Raw genomic sequence first — 23,887 nt, 5'->3', positions numbered from 1 at the left:
TTATATTTCTCTTCTTTTGTTGTACATTTTTGGGTATAACTTATAGTTTGACTTGTAAATCATTTTAGCTGTTTTCAAAAGCACTAAGTCGTTAAATTTCAATATTTTTAATACAAACTTTTTTTTTTGTCTGATCTTTATATTCAACAATATTTATTATTTGAATCGATCTTTTTTGTAACACTGTTAGTGTTATTCAGTTGGCCAATTTTTTTAGCCCAATGCGGCCCCCAAGTCAAAAGTTTTGGGACGGCGTGGCGAAGTTGGTAGAGTGGCCGTGCCAGCAATCGGAGGGTTGCTGGTTACTGGGGTTCAATCCCCACCTTCTACCATCCTAGTCACGTCCGTTGTGTCCTTGGGCAAGACACTTCACCCTTGCTCCTGATGGCTGCTGGTTAGCGCCTTGCATGGCAGCTCCCGCCATCAGTGTGTGAATGTGTGTGTGAATGGGTGAATGTGGAAATACTGTCAAAGCGCTTTGAGTACCTTGAAGGTAGAAAAGCGCTATACAAGTATAACCCATTTATCATTTATCATTTAACACCCCTGATCTCGTGGTACGCTAAAGAATCACTTAATTAAACATTGCAATTACACGACTCAAGCCGTTATCAAAGGTTTATCAGCTTTCAAAGGAAATTGGTACAATCAGACTACAGTAAGCCAAAACCGTCTCCAAAATAAACAATTAAGACCAATACAATCGTCTTACTCTGTCATTTCTATCACTCAACCGAATGTTCCTCACATTCTGCGCAGAGAAAACTGCATGTAACAATGAAAAAACTAAATATTTCAGAACAATGTAGGGTTGTGCGGTGTACCGGTATTAGTATAGTACTGCGATACTAATGAATCATATTTGGTACTATACCGCCTCTGAAAAGTATCGCTTCACTACACACCGTAGCTCACCGGTGTCAAAATGTAAACAAACGGCATTGGTGGATCGACACCTAACATCCACTGTAATGATACCAAGTACAGTAGCGTATATAGTCGATACTAATATAATTACATCGATATTTTTTGGCACCACAACAACATTTTTAAAAAATGTATATTATGTTTATTAACTCAGGAAATAAGTCCCTGGAGACATGAGGACTTTGAATATGACCAATGTATGATCCTGTAACTACTTGGTATCGGATTGATACCCAAATGTGTGGTATCATCCAAAACGAATGTAAAGTATCAAACAAAAGAAGAATAAGGGATTATTACAGTTTAACAGAAGTGTAGATAGGACATGTTAAAACAGAAAGTAAGCAGATATTAACAGTAAATGAACAAGTAGATTCATAATTCATTTTCGACCACTTAATGTATCCTTAATAATGTTGACAAAATAATAGAAAGGGGAATGACACAATATGTTACTGCATACGTCAGCAGACAAATTAGGAGTCTTTGTTTGCTTATTTACTACTAAAAGACAAGTTGTCTTGTATGTTCCCTATTTTATTTAAGGACAAACTTGCAATAAGAAACATATGTTTAATGTACCCTAAGATTTTTTGTTAAAATAAAGCCAATAATGCAATTTTTTGTGATCCCCTTTATTTAGCAAAGTACAGAAAAGTATCAAAATATTGGTATCGGGACAACATTAGTACAATATTTATTTAACTTTCACATGCAATAACTTGATTTGGTTTACTATCTAAGTACCGTGTTTGATTTTCCTATATTCAAACACAGTGTTCAAACTGTGTGTCATGTTACAGTGGCCAAAAATATGAAGTCTACCTCTGCCTTGTTTTTAATGAATATTTAGGCCTACTATGCTACCGTGTTTTAATTTTGCTCATTTTGGTGGCACTTGAAAAGCCAAGTGTTTTCATCTGGGGCGGCACTTGGTGAAAAGAGTTTTGAGAACCTGCACTGCTGTAGTAAATTAAATGATTTACAGTTTTGTCCAATTGCTCACACTAAATGTTGAATGTTCTCACAGTTAACAAAAGTCTACACACATTAAGCTAAACCACTGTGCAGATTTGCCTAATATTAGGCATAGACTCTCCTTCACAATTTTTGCGAAATGTTACACACAATGCTTTACACACACCTTCCCATCTTGCACACATATAAGGATTGTGATACACACATTCTCACACTTTACACACACACTAGGATTGTGATACACACATCTTTATCTCCAGATTTTTTTTGAAACCTTTTTATTTGTCTCACATTTTAATTTGTACCACATGTCATTGTTGACTACTGTGATACGTTACTTTACCTGACTGTGGTAAAAATAATTATTTGCAGTTGAGCAATTCTTGAAAAGATTACAGGACATTTTTACTTTAGGTCCTTACGTATAAGCCCACTTCAAAGTAAACAACGACAATTGCTATGGATTTGCCAATATATTTTGTGAAGTTACAGTAATCATTCATCACATATGCTAAAAAGGTCAGGCAAAATGCCCCAAACATGTGATTTCTTATAGTAAAATAGGGGTTTTTACAAATGTGTTTTGTATTTATCACTGTTCTGGGTAACTCACTCCAATAGTGTCTTATCATTTGAAGTCTGTGTGAGTGAGATGACAATAAAATTGCATTTTCACAAATGCTTGCTTTATTTTGATAAAATGGGCATATGTTTTTGAAGTGTGTCATTTTGCAAATAATCTAGGAATTAAGAAAATTGAATGTGGTGTTTGAAAAAGTGTGTATATCCTTTTGAAAAAAGACACACAGTTAGTAACATTGTGTGTAAGCAAATGGGAAAAAAACAAACTGTAAATAGCGTTGCATTTATACCCACACTAATGGGATTCCCTTACTCGGTGCTTCCTCCCCCTTCTGCAACTTTGTGGATACCCCCCGTGTTATAAACACCCACACACACCCCCACACACCCTCAGACATATATGCAAGGAAAGCATTGTGCTGGAATCTGCAAAGCTCTGCATCAATGAAGGCGTCCCACTCTTCTTTTTTTTTTGGGGAGCATCTCATAAAGCTGCACAGTCCGAGAAAATAACTCGCACATCTGCTATTAAGTCAACCCTATAGTATCACAACACACACACACACACACTCATGCACACACACTCACGCTATAAGTCAAACAAACACAAAGCAGGCAGGCTATGAGCACATGAACCCTCCTGTGGGAGCAAATATGTGCATATCCTGGGTGCACACTTGCATAAACATATGAGACATGCACTACAATAGCAGAAATAAAACACACACACACACACACACACACACACACAGGGAGTAGAAGATGCTAATTGTCCAAAATGTCACTACCACTTTGTGCGATGCTTCAACATGCTGCAGCTTATCTCTATGGTGATGCTGATGGGAGATTGTCGTACTCTCTCCTCCATGTCAGGACGCCACTGAGTCACACATACCACATCTCTCCTCCACTCTTCCTCCTCCGGTCCCCGCTGGTGTTTGCTTTTTACTCCCCGCCTCGGTGTCGCCGCCGCCTCCTTCCTCCCGTCTCTCCCTGCGTCTCGGGCGCCCGCGGAGTCGCTCCTCTTCACGTGGGGACCTCGGTAGCCATCCCTCGGAAGGTCTGAGCGCTGGCGAGTGGAAGTGAACGGACAGGAGGGGGAGCAAGACGACAAAAGTGAACAAACAGGCAGTTATCCTCTCATGTGCTCGACCCCCTCCTCCATCGCCACAATCACCATCGCCGCCCGCCTCCCTACTCCGGTCTGGCGTCTCCCCCCGTGCATCTCTCCATCCATCGTGACCTCCTCTCCGGTGTCGCCATGCGAGCCTTTGTATCGTTTTTTTTTTTTTTTTTAAAGCGGGAGGAGGCGGAGCCTGAGAGCGGGTCTAATTAAAAAGCAGAGTATGTACAGCTGCAGAGGAGGAGGGGGGGGAGAGGGAGGGAAGTGGGGAGGTGAAGGGTGGAAATGAGGGGCAGGACATGGTTTTAGGGGGCGGGAAGGGGGGGGGGGGCGCTGGCAGGACACCAAGGTCAACTGGAGAGGAATGCAGAGACGCCATGCATAGAGGGCACGGGGAGACGAGGATGGGAGGAGACAAGGGGGATTATTTTACAGATATCTCCCAAATAAGTGGGACCAGTGGCAGGGAAGCGTGGCCAGCAGGACAATAGAGACACGTGAAAAAGGTGGATATATCGTTTTAGTTGGCACTTTTTATGCTGTATGAATGCAAATTAATTGTCCCCAAGTGGGTTAAATCACCAAAAATGATTCCCGGGCGCGGCCACCGCTGCTGCCCACTGCTCCCCTCACCTCCCAGGGGGTGATCAAGGGTGATGGGTCAAATGCAGAGAATAATTTGGCCACACCTAGTGTGTGTGTGACAATCATTGGTACTTTAACTTTAACTTTAACTTACAGTATAGTACCTCAACTTACCAGCTCGGTTGGTCCTGTGAGCATACTTGCCAACCTTGAGACCTCCGAATTCAGGAGATGGGGGGTGTTGAGGTGTGTGTGGGGGAGGGGGGTTGGGGGGGTGTATATATCTTCAAGTATTTCTTATATATACACTACCGTTCAAAAGTTTGGGGTCACCCAAACAATTTTGTGGAATAGCCTTAATTTCTAAGAACAAGAATAGACTGTCGAGTTTCAGATAAAAGTTCTCTTTTTCTGTCTATTTTGAGCGTTTAATTGACCCCACAAATGAGATGCTCCAGAAACTCAATCTGCTCAAAGGAAGGTCAGTTTTGTAGCTTCTGTAACGAGCTAAACTGTTTTCAGATGTGTGAACATGATTGCACAAGGGTTTTCTAATCATCAATTAGCCTTCTAAGCCAATGAGCAAACACATTGTACCATTAGAACACTGGAGTGATAGTTGCTGGAAATGGGCCTCTATACACCTATGTAGATATTGCACCAAAAACCAGACATTTGCAGCTAGAATAGTCATTTACCACATTAGCAATGTATAGAGTGTATTTCTTTAAAGTTAAGACTAGTTTAAAGTTATCTTCATTGAAAAGTACAGTGCTTTTCCTTCAAAAATAAGGACATTTCAATGTGACCCCAAACTTTTGAACTATAGTGTATATATATATATATATATATATATATATATATATATATATATATATATATATATATATATATATATATATATATATATATATATATACATATACAAATAATCCGTTCATGAATGAGTATATCCGTTCGGCCACTGTGTTTAATGGAGAAGACTGATCTACAACTGTCAGAGTGTGTAGGTGACGAACCCCAAGATGCAGAGACGGCAGGCTTGGTGCAGGAAAACATGATTTAATTTAACACTATAACCAAAAACAAACAACAGGGTACACACAAAAGGCGCGCACAAGGTGGAAAACAAACTTGGCAATGGACAGAAACTATCACAAAGGCTAAACTATGAACAAGAAACAAAAAAACACTTACTGTGACACGAATAAAAAAAACTCACCTGGCAAGAAACGAGCAGGATGAACTATGACATGAGCAGAGTGAACAGAAGTAGACAGAGCTACAACGACAAGTATAAAATGACATCGACAAGTATAAATGACACTGACCTCGACAATCATTAGCGACATTGACAATACTCCAGCACTGACTGGAGGGAAAAGCAGGTCTAAATAGTAGCTGGCTGATTGACACCAGGTGTGGCCAGGTGCCAATCAGCCACAGCTGAGGGGACCCAGTACTCAGAATAGTTTTATTGCCATTGTTTGAGAACGGGTTCACAACTACTCAGGGAGACAAGTAGGAAATAACCAAAATAAGAGTGCAGACAGGAAATAAAGACAAACAGAGGAAAAACTCAGAACATAACTAAAATGTCAGTGACAAACCTGACAACAACATTTGCAGGCAGCATACCCCTTCTCCTTCGAGCTGTCCTGGATGAACTGAAATCATTTTTTTCAATCATCTTGGAACTTGCAAGCATACTTCTTCTTCTTACTCGTCGTCGCCACGTCTCTTCTTCGTTCTTCTGCTTCGTCTCTGTTATGTTTTTGGACATTACTACTTGCCGTAGTTTTGAAGCAATGCATGATGGGAATCCGGATGTTGTGTGTCAGTGTATTAACGTGCCGGCTGGAATAAACACACGCTGAGAAATATTCCGTGCCTGCCTACTTTATGGGTCATAGATAAACCTATGGATAACGGAGACATATATACAGTATTTATATATATAATAGTCTCCTTTTCAGGTGAGAGAGGACGCTAAAGGCAGTGCCTTTAAGGCACACCCCCAATATTGTTGTCCGGGTGGAAATTGGGAGAAATTCGGGAGAATGGTTGCTCTGGGAGATTTTCGGGAGGGGCACTGAAATTCGGGAGTCCATCCATCCATCCATTTTCTACCGCTTATTCCCTTCGGGGTCGCGGGGGGCGCTGGAGCCTATCTCAGCTACAATCGGGCGGAAGGCGGGGTACACCCTGGACAAGTCGCCACCTCACCGCAGGGCGAAATTCGGGAGTCTCCCCGGAAAATCGGGAGGGTTGGTAAATATGCCTGTGAGAGAGCTCGTAACTCAAAATACTTGTATCTCAAATCAAGTATTTATGTGTTACACTGCACATCAGATCTATATATTTTTTGGGGACTTTTAAATTTTTTTAAATTTTTGTTTTTAATTTTTTGCATCTGATCAAGCCACGGAAATGTACGGAGCCCCGAATGGGACATGGAGGGAAAATCATGTTTGGCGAGATCCCGCAATACTTTTTGCGAGATCCCGCAATACTTTTTGCGAGATCCCGCAAAAGCTTTTTTTCCTATGTCAGTGAACCGGAAGTGAAACAGACACAGCGATGGAGGAGCGGGAGCATGCGGGAGCCTACCCATCATCTGTGCTTTGTTGTGGGCCCATAATACGTCAGTTGCAACCATGGAGGACGATTTGTAATACGGATCTCCGTAATACGGAGCCCCTAAAGCAGAACTGGGAAAATTAAGGCCCGGGGGCCACATGCGGCCATTTAAGCTTTTCAATCTGGCCCGCCGGACTTTCCCAAATCATTTTTTTAGATCTTTAAGATGGAAAGTGTAGCTGCCATTATGATGTGCAGTGATGTTTTCTAATGACCGTAAGTCTTGAACTATACAAAGTATTTCAATGAATCTGCGCTTTTGCATGATACAGTAGTTACTATGGTAATATAATTAGTTACTATGGTCATCTAATTAGTTACTATGGTCATTTAATTAGTTACTATGGTCATCTAATTAGTTGAAATGCGTGTGTCAGGGACAGACGCGGAAGGAGATTTTTACAACAACGTTCTAAAGCTTAGTGATTTATCACAGTGGTCCCCAACAGTGTTGGGACTAACGCGTTACTAAGTAACGCGTTACTGTAACGCCGTTAGTTTCTGCGGTAACTAGTAATCTAACGCGTTATTTTTTTATATACAGTAACTCAGTTACCGTTACTGCATGATGCGTTACTGCGTTATTTTACGTTATTTTTATGTAGTATCGGCTAGAAACTGAAGATCTGAGTGTGTTTTATTGGAGCGCTCCGGTGGAAAAGAAGAGGCGTGCTTTCCCCCACCCACAGAAAGCACGCCTCCCCGCAGGGGAGACGTTCCTCCAGAGCCGTACTTCGGGTCTAACAACCTTCACTTTACCCGGAAGAGGGTCTTTACAGCTGAGGGTGAATGACGAGCCCGGTGGTTTGTTGCAACTTTGTGACTTTATTGGACGCAGCCATCCAGCAAGCTAGAGCACCTACACACACTCACTAAGGATGTGCGTATCGATCCTGTGGTATCGATATATCGATACTCACACGCTACTCATTTGGCATCACTTTTCTGAAAAAAGTATCGATATAAACCAAAAAACGGCGTGTGGGGGGTGCAAGCATCACTTTCAGATGTTTTTGATGACTTACTTAACTTACTATGTGTTGGGACACCCCTGTACCTGGCAGAGTATAGAGCTAGCCCAGTCACGTGACAGGAGACAGCGAATGAGCGTCGTCAACGTGCAACACACACACAGCCAGCCGACAGCGATGCAGCCAGGCATATCCAGTGTTGTCCAATTGTTGACTTAAAACAGGCATTGTTTTTGGTTTTTTTAGTAATGTTTACTGAATATTTTTGTTTAAATGATTATCCTAAATTCAAATAATTTTCACACAGGGGAATTTACTGTTAGTTGAAAATTGCTTGAGTATTTAAAACAAGATAAGAAAGAGATACAATTTGGAGATTCTTCATCTTCATTCTTTCATCTTTTATTTTTTTCCAAGAAAATCTTGAATATATGATTGAATGTGATTTTGGTTTTAATCTGTAACATGATTTCTTACATTTCGAAAACATTAGCCTATTTCATATTTCATTAATTGCTAATTATATCACAAACTTTAAAAAATAACTGCAGCTTCTTGCAATTCGGATTTGACTGTTAACTGGAAAGCCCTAATATTTAATTATTATTATATATAATATATAGTTATTATTATACATAATATTAATTTATTTTTCATATTTATGTTATTTATTTTAATTTGACTTTTATTATATATTGACCATAATAAATGTGGTATAAATGGTCTGTATTTGTCTTGTGATTTGTCTTAAATAATAACAATAGTAATAATATTTTTGACTGACAAAAAATTGCCAATAAGAAATTATTGGTATCGGTATCGGTATCGATGAAAATGCAAGAAAAAGTATCGGTATCGTATCGAATCCTAAGAGTGTGGTATCGCCCATCCCTAGCACTCACTGTCGCCGCTCCCTCACCTCTCTCGCCCACTCACTCACTGACGTCACTCACCTCTCATGCTGTCATATCTTAAAGGGCCACAAACACACACACACACATACGCTACTTTCATAACAACTAACAAGACATCATGGCGAAGCCAGAAGTCGAGTTTTTTAACATGGAGACATTCTCAATACTTTTCTTTTGTCGAGCACAAAGAAAATAACATTTTAGTTAAATGTAAGTTGTGTCTTGGATCAAAGATCCTATCTACTTAGAGTTAAAGTTAAAGTGCCATTATGTTGCAGCTATTTAAAATAGTTGTGTCAATTTTTTCTGGCCTGAGATAAATTGGCCCTTTGAAACATATCTTTGTCTTTGTGTGTTGTATGTAGACCACATTGCTTTCTGAGTTCAGTGATGCAAATGCATGTCAAGTTGATCAACAGATTGTATTATTCTCCAGTGCAATAACAGTACTGAAATGAAGGCTAAAAGTGCATTAATGGGAGCCTTAAAAAAAGGGGGGAAAAAGAAGTAACTAAATAGTTACTTTTCACAGTAACGCATTACTTTTTGGTGTAAGTAACTGAGTTAGTAACTGAGTTACTTTTGAAATAAAGTAACTAGTAATTGTAACTAGTTACTGGTTTTCAGTAACTAACCCAACACTGGTCCGCAACCACCGGGCCACGGCCCGGTACCGGTCCGCGGACCGATTGGTACCGGGCCGCGCAAGAATTAAAAAAAAAATTTTAAAAAAAATATATACTGTATATATATATATACATATATATATATATATATATATATATATATATATATATATATATATATATATATATATATATATATATATATATATATATATATATATTTTTTTTTTTTTTTTTTAATTAAATCAACATAAAAAACACAATATATACATTATATATCAATATAGATCAATACAGTCTGCAGGGATACAGTCCGTAAGCACACATGATTGTATTTCTTTATGAAAAAAACAAAAAACAAACAAAAAAAACAATTCTGGATGGTCTGGATCGTCTGCTGATCTTAAGCCAGTGCAGGATGGATGGATATACACCTGTATACAATATCCGGGTACTTTTTCTAATAATGTCTATACTGTAAACCTTGAGTTGTTAAAGCCCGAGTGCACCTCTCTCCTAAGGGGTGTACCTCGCCCCATCCTTTCTTGTGAAAGACTGAGCATTTTTTGGGAAGCTGTTTTTATACCCAATCATGGCACCCACCTGTTCCCAATTAGCCTGCACACCTGTGGGATGTTCCAAATAAGTGTTTGATGAGCATTCCTGAACTTTATCAGTATTTATTGCCACCTTTCCCAACTTCTTTGTCACGTGTTGCTGGCATCAAATTCTAAAGTTAATGATTATTTGCAAAAAAAAAAAGTTTATCAGTTTGAACATCAAATATGTTGTTATTCGGGGTGAGGTGGGCAGGGTCGGGGTGGGCGGGCTCAGGGGGCGGGTTTAAGGGGGAGGAGTATATTTATAGCTAGAATTCACTTAAATTCAAGTATTTCTTGTATATATATATATATATATATATATATACTGTAAATAAAATAAATACTTGACTTTCAGTGAATTCTAGCTATATATAAATATGTATTTTATTATATATATATATATATATATACATATAAATAAATTAAATACTTGAAATTCAGTGTTCATTTATTTACACATACACACACATAACACTCCTCTCTACTCATTGTTGTATTTGAAAGTGCAATGCTTTGCAGCCAGTAGCACAGGCTTTGAAGGAGCATAGGTATGTGTAGTGTAATATTCTGGGTTAGAGTCAATAACCAGGCGAGGTGATTAAGTTACGTCTCTTTACTTCATACTTCAGAACCATTGGCCAACCAAAAAGTAACTTTTTGGTTGGCCAAAGGTTTACGTTGTATTGCGCACCCTGACGGCAAGTGTGGGAGTCGGTTCTGAAGTATGAAGTAAAGAGCGGACGTGACGAGAGGCTGTCCTCACTCAGGTCCACACGGACCTGGAGGGGGCGTGCCTTAAGTCCGGCTGGAAACCGGGAGAAATTCGGAAGAATGGTTGTCCCGGGAGATTTTCGGGAGAGGCACTGAAATTTGGGAGTCTCCCGGAAAATTTGTGAGGGTTGGACGGCGTGGCGAAGTTGGGAGAGTGGCCGTGCCAGCAATCTTAGGGTTACTGGTTCAATCCCCACCTTCTACCATCCTAGTCACGTCCGATGTGTCCTTGGGCAAGACACTTCACCCTTGCTCCTGATGGGTCCTGGTTGGCGCCTTGCATGGCAGCTCCCGCCATCAGTGTGTGAATGTGTGTGTGAATGGGTGAATGTGGAAATACTGTCAAAGCGCTTTGAGCTCCTTAAAAAGGGGTAGGAAAGCACTATACAAGTACAACCATTTACCATTTACCATTTGGCAAGTATGAGGTGTGGTGAAATTTGTCCTCTGCATTTGACCCATCCCCTTGTTCACCCCCTGGGGGGTGAGGGGAGCAGTGAGCAGCAGCGGTGCCACGCCCGGGATGTGGTGATTTAACCCCCAATTCCAACCCTTGATGCTGAGTGCCAAGCAGGGAGGTAATGGGTCCCATTTTTATAGTCTTTGGTATGACTCGGCCGGGGTTTGAACTCACAACCTACCGATCTCAGGGCGGACACTCTAACCACAAGGCCACTGAGTCGACATCCATCTATCCATCCATTTTCTACCGCTTGTCCCGTTCGGGGTCACGGGGGTGCTGGAGCCTATCTCAGCTGCATTCGGGTGGAACATGTCAGGTAAAATTTGTATCGAACATATTGTCTGACCAGAAGAAAATTCGAAGTAAGTTTTGTTTATGTCACAAAATCAACCAAGATTGTAGTTCCAGATAATGATCCAGTCAATCTTTTTTCTTTTTTTTACTTTTTCTGAAGCACCACACTAAATTTTCATCACAACCTGTTTTACCGAGAAATACACATAACCACTTGTGTTTACGTGTAATGAACGACCTACGACACAAATGGATATCCCCATTTTCCCCTTCTCTGCCTTGTTGTATGTCGACCTTTTCATCACCACAAGGCCGTTGTCATCTGAGGAGGCGGACTACGGTCCTCTATAGCTCGCACAGACAGATAACATCTACTGCTAAACGCCTGGAGGAGTGAGACATCCTATCCCGTTTTATCTGCGGCAATCACTTAGCCTCCTCACTGCCACCTTCTCTTTCTTTCTTCACCTACACGAAACACATGAACATTTCTGTTGATTGCATCTCTGGATCCGTTGAAGGACCCATAAAGCGCCCAGATGACTGAAATGTTACAAACAAGTTCTCTTCATGTATTTTTTTACTGCTGAAAAATAATCTGGCAGTCATTTTCCATAATATTATTTAGTTTTTGAGTAATCGGTAGATAACTAACAGTAATTTGAACCTCTCCTTTCTATCGACAGATTCGATGTGTTATTGTTATTATAGAGGTTTATTTGAAATAGGGACAGATACAAAAACATAGACATCTGAAACAGTCATCCAATGTATGCATCACTGTGTTTGTAGCCAAAGCTAATTTACAACACTTGTCCCCAACAACAACAACAACAACAACAACAACAACAACAACAACAACAACACAGATCCAACATCACCAAAATAGGAAAATAAAAAATAGAATGAGTCGATTATAATGATAATAGTAATAATACAGACAAAGTGCAAACTAGATAAAAGCCAATAATAATAATAACACAGACAAAGTGCAGACTAGATAAAAACTAATTAGTAAAAATAAGTAAAAATTAAACATCGGAAAACGATTGTTGCTCAACTAGCCATAATTTTGTTTGTTTTTTGAAAGTGACAAGTGCAGGTATACTTTTCAAAGTAAAGAGTTCCATAGTTACCCCCTCATTGTGTGATGTCATCTAAAGCAGTGGTCCCCAACCTTTTTGTGGTCAACGCTTGAAAATTTGTCCCACGGACCGGGAGGGATGGGGGGTATGGTATTTTTTTTTTTTTTTTTTTGTCATAATGAAATACAATCATGTGTGCTTACGGACTGTATCCCTGCAGACTGTATTGATCTATATTGATATATAATGTATATATTGTGTTTTTTATGTTGATTTAATTAAAACAAAAACAAAAAAACAAATTTTTCTATTTTTGTATTTATTTTTTTATTTCTTGTGCGGCCTGGTACCAATCGGTACCACTGACCACTGATCTACAGAACTGGAGCACATTTCCCCACACAGACAGAGTGGGTAAAGGCATATAAAGCGGTGTCCACACAAACACGGATACTGTTGTCCTTAAAAACACACACTTTTGCAAACGCTGGCCAAGGTGAAGACTTCCAAAACTCTCTCCCAAGCGTATGCGTGGACACGGCTCAAAGAGAGACTTTTACTCACGGTTGTGCGCTGTCATTTCCGAACTCCAATGCACAGAAAACAACATTGCCTTGCTGGCTTTAAACGCACTGAAAGGATTTATTGTATGTTTAAACGTAAACATACTGCTGTTTTCACTCTGCATTGAGGAAAAGACGCATCAAAATGGGCTTTGAAACACACCCGCCAGCGGCAATGACAGTCAGCTGTTTTGATAAAACGATATCAATATATATCGCGATCAGTGTTGGGTTAGTTACTGAAAATCAGTAACTAGTTACAGTTACTAGTTACTTTATTTCCAAAGTAACTCAGTTACTAACTCAGTTACTTACACCAAAAAATAATGCGTTACTGTGACAAGTAACTATTTAGTTACTTCTATTTTATTTTAATTGTATTCATTTAAAAAAAAAAATTTAAAGCCCCCTTTAATGTCCTTTTAGCCTTCATTTCAGTACTGTTATTGCACTGGAGAATAATACAATCTGTTGATCAACTTGACATGCATTTGCATCACTGAACTCTGCTAAGCAATGTGGTCTACATACAACACACAAAGACAAAGATATGTTTCAAAGGGCCAATTTGTTTCAGACCACAACACATTGACAAAACTATTTTAAATAGCTGCAACATAACATACATAAGTAACAAACAGCATAATAACAACATAGCTGTAAACCAAGGAAGGCACACACTACATACACAAAGCCTAACCAGGCGTTTTTTTCTCTCAAGGAATTCTGAAATAAAATCATGTCTGAAGCCCAGAACACTACGCATTTCCCCAGTTTTAGTTTAGAGATAAGGAAACATTGGCCTGGCCCACTAGGATGCCTCTTTATGTTTGTGAACTTTATAGTCTATACATTTAGAGTGATGTGATAATCAAACACTCTAGAAGTCTAGAATGAAAGAGCAACAGTATATAAGAGAATTGACAGAGTGTGTACCTTCAGTGCTGAATGACGAGCAGAGGCAGAGTTTGGAGTGTTTTCTTTAGCTCGCTTTCCATGTTTATGTGCTCACTGTCCAGGTACGTGGAAAATGTTTTCCGTGCCATTTGCTGTTTGACGCCGGTATCATTCTAATTAGCTGCCTGAAAGCAGGTGACTCCACTGTAGAAATAGCCTGCATGTCTTCTAGCACATACACTGCAATGGCTCTATCAATTTTGTCCTGGCTAGCAGTCCCTCCGTTAAAATACAGCCGCTGTTGCTTAGATGGTGTTGGAGGTGAAGTGTGTGTCTCTTTACTAGCTTCGTCGAAGCGTGTTGCTTTTGTAGCTGTTTCAGCAGATTTGAATTGCTGTTTTGGGCAGTAGATAGGATCGTTCATCTAAAACACAACTTACATTGAACTAAACTGTTCTTTTCTTTGTGCTCGACAAAATAAAAGTAGTGAGAATATCTCCATGTTAAGAAACTCGACTTTGGCTACGCAATGATGTCTTGTTAGTAAACACAGACACGACACCCCCCCCCCCCCCCACACACACACACACACACATACACAGTGCGCCTCTTCTCCCGCGCCTCTTCTGCAGCTCTCCAGTAAAACACACTCAGATCTTCTCAGTTTCTAGCCGATACTACATAAAAAACTACGTAAAATAACGCAGTAACGCATCATGTAGTAACGGTATCTGAGTTACTGAATATAAAAAATAACGCGTTAGACTAATAGTTACCGCCGAAAATAACGGCGTTACAGTAACGCGTAAGTCCCAACACTGATCGCAATACACATAATTGATATCAATAAAAAATGCATTCGATAAAACGTTTGATATATATATAGTGTATGTATATATATATATATATATATATATATATATATATATATATATATATATATATATATATATATATATATATATATATATATACATACACTATATTGCCAAAAGTATTTGGCCACCTGCCTTTACTCACATATGAACTTGAAGTGCCATCCCATGGAATTGTCTAACAATTTTTGGTATCCTGGAGCATTCAACGTTCCTTTCACTGAAACTAAGGGGCCAAGCCTAACTCCTGAAAAACAACCCTATACCATAATTCCTCTTCCACCAAATTTCACACTCGGCACAATGCAGTCCGAAATGTAGCGTTCTCTTGGCAACCTCCTATTTAGTCTGCTGACATATGCAGCAACAACATATGTGGCCTTGTGGCTAGTGTGTCCGCCCTGAGATGTGTAGGTCGTGAGTTCAAACCCCGGCCGAGTCGTACCAAAGACTATAAAAATGGGACCCATTACCTCCCTGCTCTGCACTCAGCATCAAGGGTTGGAATTGGGTGTTAAATCACCAAAATGATTCCCGTGTGCGGCCACCACTGCTGCTCACTGCTCCCCTCACCTCCCAGAAGGTAAAAATGGGGATGGGTCAAATGCAGAGAGTAATTTCGCCACACCTAGTGTGTGTGTGAGACAGTCATTGGTACTTTAACTTTAATATTGGGTCATTTTCCATTCCATTATTTTGTCAAAATTATTAAGGACAAGCAGTAGAAAATTAATTATTAATATACTTATTTATTATATACTTATACATCCGCTTACTTTCTCTTTTAACATGTTAAATCTACACTTCTGATTCAATGTAATTAACACGTATTCTTGTGTTGTTTGGATGCTTTACATTAGTTTTGGATGATACCACAAATTTGGGCATTGACCTGATACCAAGTAGTTACAGGATCATACATTGGTCATATTCAAAGTCCTCATGTGTCCAGGGACATATTTCCTGAGTTCATAAACATAATCTAAATTGTTTTAAAAAAGAAAGATTTTGTGATGCTAAAAAATATTGATGTAATCATAGTAGTATTGACTAGATACGCTCCTGTACTTGGTATCATTACAGTGGATGTCAGGTGTAGATACACCCATGGCATTTGTTTACATTGTGACGCCGGTGAGCTATGGTGTGTATGTTATGTATCAGAGAAGGGAAGGAGGCGACAACCAGGGCAGGACTGCGGTTTACAAGGTTTATTTGAAACCTTTGATGAATACGTGGCGTGTGTATGCTACTCAAAGTGAGTGAGTGTTGACTATGTGTAAAATTAATAATGTAAATGTTACCAAGGGTTGTTGTCTGTAAATGTTGGTTGTATCTTTCGTCGTTATCCAAGGGGGCAAGGCGAAGAGGCAGTTCGTGGGCGGGCAAGTGGTCGTGGGCAAGAGCAGGGCAGTGTGGTCTGGGTCCGAGCAGGGAGGTCGTAGATCGAGGAGGGCAGTCAGGAAACCGGATGGGTGTCGAGTGACAAGGCACAATCACGGAAGACAGGGGAGTCACTGTGGAAATACAAAAGGACATGAACCAGGGAGAAACACGGAGAGAGAGCAAAACAAGGACGAGGAAATCACTGGGAAAGGAATGCCAGACGTGATGCTTACTGGAAGGTTAGCGACGTTCTGGCAAAGGTTCCTCGGGTCCGCTGGTCTTTATGTCGCTCCCCCTCGTCAAGTCCAGGTGCGCTGATCAGTGATTGCTTGCAGGCTTGTTGCTGTGTGGGCGTGTTGTGCTCAGTGCGAGCAGAGGCGTGTCTGAGTGTGCTGCCAGCAGAGGGGTTAGCAGAGTTGCCTGCAGCTCCAGGTGCAGAGGAAACGCGGGTTCGACTCCGCGTCATGACAGTACCCCCCCCCCCCCCCCCCTTATGCGAGGCCTCCGACGAGCGCCGGGGAGCATCACGATTGGCACGGTAGAAATCCTCTAGAAGTGAGGGATCGGCAAGGTAGGAGGCTGGCACCCAAGATCTGTCTTCAGGTCCATATCCCTCCCAGTCGACCAGATAAACGAGCCCCCTACCTTGTCGACGGACCCTGAGGATCTCCTTAACCGTCCAAACCTGATCTCCATTGGACAAGAACCTAGAGGGTGGGGGGGCAGGGACAGGAGGGGACAGAGCGCTCTCCGCTACCGGTTTAATCTGAGACACATGGACAACTGGATGTCACTTGACCGAGGGTGGGAGAGCCAATTTAACAGATACAGGATTTATGATCGACATGATGGAGAATGGACCAACATAACGTGGAGCTAATTTCCTTGATGGTACCTGGAGACTGAGGTCCTTAGTGAGAAGCATCACTTGTTGTCCAGGTTTATAGGATGGGGCTTGAATGCGATGACGGTTTGCGTTGCGACACATCTTCTCGGATGCCCTTTCCAAAGCAGCACGAGCGGCTCTCTCCTCTGACACCGTTTAATATGAGCCCTTGTTGAGGGAACAGCGATTTCCAGTTCCTGCTGGGGGAACAAAGGGGGTTGATAACCCAATGAGCACTCAAATGGAGACATACCGGTAGCGGAGCTCTTCAAGGAGTTATAGGAAAACTCCACCCAAGGCAGAAACTTGCTCCAGGATGTGGGTTGATGACTGGCGACACAGCGGAGCATGGTCTCCAAGCTTTGATTCGCCCTCTCAGCCTGCCCGTTGCTTTGGGGATGGTATCCCGATGTGAGGCTGACCGAGGCCCCGATTCCCTTGCAGAAGGCTCTCCATATTTGTGACGTAAACTGAGGGCCTCGGTCAGAGACGATATCCACCGGGATACCATGTTGCTTGACGACGTGTAGCGTGAGGAGATCAGAAGTCTCTGAGGCAGAAGGTAACTTGCGCAGCGGAATGAAGTGGGCTGCCTTGGAAAAACGGTCAACAATAGTTAAGATGGTGGTGTTACCTCTAGAGGCTGGAAATCCTGTGACGAAATCCAGGGCGATGTGTGACCAAGGACGGGCAGGAATGGAGAGAGGGCGAAGGAGACCAGCAGGAGGCCTGTGTGACGTCTTGCTACGGGCACAAGTAGAACAAGCAGCGATGAACTCATGAGTGTCCTTGGCCATGGATGGCCACCAAAAACGTCTTCGCAGCAGTGATAGAGTTCGTTGAAAACCTGGATGGCAAGAGAACAGGCTGGAGTGCCCCCAATCCAAGACTCTGGGTCGTAGCTCCCGATGGACAAATAGTTTGTTGGGTGGTCCACCTCCCGGTCCTGGATTGGAGCGCAGCGCAGATTTTACCAGGTCCTCCACCTTCCAGGTTACCATTCCCACAATGCGAGTGGGAGGAAGGATGGGTTCTGCTACTGATGGACAAGTGGACTCTCTTACGAATAATCGGGATAGAGCGTCAGCCTTAGTGTTCTTGGAACCTGGCCTGAAAGAGAGCACGTAATTGAAGCGGGAAAAAAACTGCTGCCACCTTGCCTGGCGATTGTTGATTCTTTTGGCAGCTCGGATGTGCAGAAGGTTGCTGTGGTCAGTCAGGATCTGGAACTGGTGTCTAGCCCCTTCCAGCCAGTGTCTCCATTCCACCAGGGCCTCGTGGACCGACAATAATTCTCTATTCCCAGCATCATAGTTTTGTTCAGCCTGAGTCAGGCGTCTAGAAAAGAAGGCAACAGGGTGAATCAATTTGTCATTCTTGGATCTTTGAGAGAGAATAGCCCCAATCCCTGAGTCTGAGGCATCCACCTCCACCAAGAAGGCAGTGTCCAAGTCGGGGTGGACCAGAATGGGGGCAGAAACAAAACGCTCCTTTAATTCCTCGAAGGCCTTCCTAGCCAAAAGAGTCCATACAAAAGGCACGTTAGTTGACGTGAGAGAATGGAGCGGTGCCGCAACCCTACTGAAGTCCTGGATGAATCGTCGGTAGAAGCCGGCGAAGCCGAGGAACCTCCGAAGTTCCGTCCTCGTGGTTGGTTGCGGCCACTTCACCACGGCCTCCACCTTCTTCGGGTCGGGTCTTATGTGACCCCTTTCGACCACAAATCCCAGGAACTCCACTGAAGAGGAGTGGAAGCAGCATTTTTCTGCTTTAACAAAAAGGCAATTCTCCAAAAGACGTTGCAGGACACGTCGAACATGTTGCTGGTGATCAGAGAGGTTACGGGAGAAAATCAAAATATCGTCAAGGTACACAACCACGAATTGATCCAGCATGTCCCGGAGGATGTCGTTAACAAGTGTTTGAAAAACTGCAGGTGCGTTAGTAAGTCCAAAAGGCATTACCCAGTACTCGTAATGCCCCATATGGGTGTTGAAGGCCGTTTTCCACTCGTCTCCCTCTCTGATTCGTACCAGGTGATAGGCGTTACGAAGATCCAGTTTGGTGAATATGGTTGCAGGTGCCAAGGGCTCAAAGGAAGAGTTGAGTAGCGGAAGGGGGTACTTGTTTTTGATGGTAATGTTGTTTAGATGATGGTAATCAATGCAGGGTCGAAGGGACCCGTCCTTCTTGGCCACGAAAAAGAATCCCGCCGCCAGTGGAGACTTGGACGGGGTAATGATGCCCGAGGCAAGGCCCTCTGTAATATACTTCTTCGTGGCTTCCTTCTCTGGAAGAGACTAATTGTAAAGGCGGCTAGACGGCAGGGTAGCGTTAGGAAGTAGTTCAATGGCACAGTCGTAGGGTCTATGAGGGGGTAGTCCCAGAGCACGTACCTTGCTGAAGACCTCGGCTAGGTCATGGTAGCAAGCAGGAACCATGGATAGATCGGCCTGGGGAGTCGGGGTAGTGGAGTGGTGGACCGGAGGAGACGCTGGCCCCAGACAGTTGGCCATGCAGGGTGTGCTCCAGGCTAGGATTCTGCCGGAAGTCCAGGAAATATGGGGATTGTGGAGACGAAGCCAAGATCTTCCAAGCACAAGTGGGGCTACTGCAGCTTCCAGCACCCATAGGCTGATGGTCTCCTTGTGGTTACCAGAAATGGTCATGGAAAGGGGCTCTGTGCGGTACTTTATGGGGCCCAATGGCCGTCCATCCAGGGCCTGTGCTGGCAGCGTCTTGTCCAGGGAGATCAGGGGAATGCCCATCTGCCGGGCGAACTTGTAGTCCAAAAGACTTTCATCAGCTCCAGAGTCCACAAATGCCTGTACTTGAATGCTCCTCTGGTCCCAGGCCAGAATAGCGGGTAGCAGTATGTCAGGATTTTTTTCATTACAGGGAAATAAAGTATGGCTCACCAGGACTGCCATTGAGGAAATTCTCTGGTCTCGTTCTGCTGCTCGCTCACAAAGTCTTAGGTCAAATTTGAGTGCCAGTTCGATGAGATCCTTGCAGGAAGTAGGTCTGTCTCTCAGTAGACCGTCCTTAATCTCTTCAGAGAGGCCGCGGCGGAATGCGCTTTGGAGCGCCCGGTCCCCCCAACCGCTGTCCGCCGCCAGAGTCCGGAATTCCAGGGTATAGGCTGCCACGGAACGGGATCCCTGCGAGATGGAGTGTAGACGTCCGGCCGCGTCCCCCCCATCCTTGGGGTGATCAAAAACAGCCCGAAATTCAGCACGAAAGGCAGAATAGTCGGAGTTGAGCCCAACGGTCCTGTCGACTGCAGCTGTAGCCCACTTGAGAGCCGGACCAGAAAGTAAGGAAAAAATAAATGCTATTCTGGCGCCGTCGGAGGAATAACGGGAGGGCTGGTGACGGAAAATGAGGTCACATTGTACCAAAAACCCTCTACAAAGTTCAAAGTCCCCTTCAAAGGTCTTAGGGCTGGCAATTCTGGGCTCACGTTCCAAAATGCTGCTTTCGGGTCCAAGGACTGGAGAAGCACGAGGAGGTACCACCGGTCCAGGACTGGCCCCGGGGCACATGTTGTCCAGCCTGGAATATAGTCTGGTGAAGGCTCTCTCTAGATGATCCTCAAGGGCAGTAAACCGAACCTGATGTTCGCTAACAACGGAGCTAAGGATAGCTAGGTCGGAAGATATGGCTATCTGGGCCTGGGGCTTGCCGCTGTCGCCTGGTTCCGACATGTTGGCCAGAACGTACTGTTATGTATCAGAGAAGGGAAGGAGGCGACAACCAGGGCAGGACTGCGGTTTACAAGGTTTATTTGAAACCTTTGATGAATACGTGGCGTGTGTATGCTACTCAAAGTGAGTGAGTGTTGACTATGTGTAAAATTAATAATGTAAATGTTACCAAGGGTTGTTGTCTGTAAATGTTGGTTGTATATTTCGTCGTTATCCAAGGGGGCAAGCCGAAGAGGCAGTTCATGGGCGGGTAAGTGGTCGTGGGCAAGAGCAGGGCAGCGTGGTCTGGGTCCGAGCAGGGAGGTCGTAGATCGAGGAGGGCAGTCAGGAAACCGGATGGGTGTCGAGTGACAAGGCACAATCACGGAAGACAGGGGAGTCACTGTGGAAATACAAAAGGGCATGAACCAGGGAGAAACACGGAGAGAGAGCAAAACAAGGACGAGGAAATCACTGGGAAAGGAATGCCAGACGTGATGCTTACTGGAAGGTTAGCGACGTTCTGGCAATGGTTCCTCGGGTCCGCTGGTCTTTATGTCGCTCCCCCTCGTCAAGTCCAGGTGCGCTGATCAGTGATTGCTTGCAGGCTTGTTGCTGTGTGGGCGTGTTGTGCTCAGTGCGAGCAGAGGCGTGTCTGAGTGTGCTGCCAGCAGAGGGGTTAGCAGAGTTGCCTGCAGCTCCAGGTGCAGAGGAAACGCGGGTTCGACTCCACGTCATGACAGTGTAGTGAAGCATGTTTAGCTATTCCTCGTCCTGCAGGGATGATACTTGTAAGGAACTTACTTTATTTGTCGCCATGGAGGCCAGGATTAGTGATTTAGAAGTAGTTAAAACACTGCAGACTGTGGCCGGATGTTAGCCGCTAGCTAGCTAGCCATGTTTTAATTAAGCACCTCTTCCTGAGGGCGTTTCAGTGTTATAACTTCACCTTTATCGTTAGTTTTTTAGCCGCAATGCGTCAGTTCTCCCTTTTCTGTCTACACACTGTGTCTGCTTGTAAGTACTCTGTTATTGTGCGCTGCCGAACATGCTCCTCTGCTCGTAAAACCAGCAATGACACGACGTGACCACGCGCCGTCATGTCTGTTAAAAGGATGGTGGGGGCTGGGGACCGGTACTTTTTGGAGGTGGTATAGTACAGAATATGATTCATTAGAATCGCGGTACTATACTATTACCGGTATTGGAGATGTCCGATAATATCAGACTGACGATTTATTGGCCGATAAATGCTTTAAAATGTCATTTCGGAAATTATCGGTATCGGTTTCAAAAAGTAAAATATATGACTTTTTAAAATGTCGCTGTACGGAGTGGTACACGGACGTAGCAAGAAGTACAGAGCGCCAATAAACCTTAAAGGCACTGCCTTTGCGTGCCGGCCCAATCACATAATATTAAATTAAGATTAAAGATTAAAGTACCAATGATTGTCACACACACACTAGATGTGGTGAAATTTGTCCTCTGCATTTGTCCCATCCCCTTGGGGAGCAGTGGGCAGCAGCGGCGCCGCGCCCGGGAATCATTTTGGTGATTTAACCCCCAACTCCAACCCTTTGTTGCTGAGTGCCAAGCAGGGAGGTTATGGGTCCCATTTTTATAGTCTTTGGTATGACTCGGCTGGGATTTGAACTCCAACCTACCGATCTCAGGGCGGACACTCTAACCACTAGGCCACTGAGATATCTATGGCTTTTCCCACACACGAGTGAATGCAAGACATACTTGGTCAACAGCCATACAGGTCACACTGAGGGTATAAACAACTTTAACACGGTTACAAATATGCGCCACACTGTGAACCCACACCAAACAAGAATGACACACACATTTCGGGAGAACATCCGCACCGTAACACAACATAAACACAACAGAACAAATACCCAGAACCCCTTGCAGCACTAACTCTTCCGGGACGCTACAATATACACCCCCGCTCTCAGGGAGAGCATTTCAAAATTTCCAAGCTGCTGTTTTGAGGCATGTTTAAAAAAAATAATGCACTTTGTGACTTCAATAATAAATATGGCAGTGCCATGTTGGCATTTTTTTCCATAACTTGAGTTGATTTATTTTGGAAAACCGTGTTACATTGTTTAATGCATCCAGCAACAACAACAAAATTAGGCATAATAATGTGTTAATTCCACGACTTTATATATCGGTATCGGTTGATATCGGAATCAGTAATTAAGAGTTGGACAATATCCGATAATCGGATATCGGCAAAAAAGCCATTATCGGACATCTCTAGTTGTTATTATTTTGGTTGTTGCATTGCTTTTAACCCCAACCCTAACCCTAACCTTAACTTATTTACAGCAGTATTTTTTTCATAATTTATTTCTATTTTCCGTGATTATAATTGGGGGCGAATTAGATCTAAAGTGGCCTCGACTTAAAAAACTTCTGCGCGGCCGCAGCTATATATACTTGAGCAAAACAGGAGTGATCAGTGAGTAATGGGAGGGACATGCTGAACTGCCAACCGTGTAACAGTATCAACTATAATCTTTGGTTAAGCAGTTTTGCTTTCTCGCGAAAAATGAGTGCTGCAGAGAGCGAGGAAATTGTGGATTAAACAGGAAAGCTCACACTGGTGTATGAATGCTCGGTGGTGTTCGGAGGGGCCGTACGCGCAAATTGGCAGCCACGCTTCCATCAGTCTCCCCCGGCTTACCACCACCACGTGTGAATGTGGAGTGAATATGATGGTTCTCAGTCACATTCACACACTAGGGTCAATTTAGTGTTGCCAATCAACTTATCCCCAGGTGCATGTCTTTGGAGGTGGGAGGAAGCCGGAGTACCCGGACGGAACCCACGCAGTCATGAGGAGAACATGCAAACTCCATGTGGAGGTTGCCCTCCTGGGGGTTCTTCAGACCACCAAGCACCGACATGAGAGCACCGTTTCAGGGTTACAATATTGTTTTATTTTTCTATAAGTCTCTCAGTTGCTTTCCAGCAATTGTCTTTATCCTCTTACGCTCTCGCTCGCGCTCTGGC

At 43.1% G+C, this 23,887-nt stretch overlaps 1 protein-coding gene across 3 annotated transcripts in view; it reads right to left on the bottom strand.

Annotated features, from left to right (window-relative positions):
• LOC133638518 (mucin-2) overlaps positions 1-3,849 on the bottom strand; it is a 146,395-nt gene extending 142,546 nt beyond the window's left edge. For 2 of the 3 annotated variants that reach the window (XM_062031206.1, XM_062031208.1), the window contains exon 1: positions 3,383-3,849. The gene's annotated coding sequence lies outside the window, so the exon portion shown is untranslated. Of the gene's footprint in view, positions 1-3,275 lie in introns of all 3 variants that reach the window. The other variant, XM_062031207.1, reaches the window with a different exon arrangement.
• Positions 3,850-23,887: the final 20,038 nt, after the last annotated feature.

The sequence above is a fragment of the Entelurus aequoreus genome, linkage group LG21, assembly GCF_033978785.1.
Source record: "Entelurus aequoreus isolate RoL-2023_Sb linkage group LG21, RoL_Eaeq_v1.1, whole genome shotgun sequence".
NCBI lineage: Eukaryota > Metazoa > Chordata > Actinopteri > Syngnathiformes > Syngnathidae > Entelurus > Entelurus aequoreus.
Note: the sequence above shows the minus strand (reverse complement) of the source record. Positions and strands in the feature narration are given on the sequence as shown.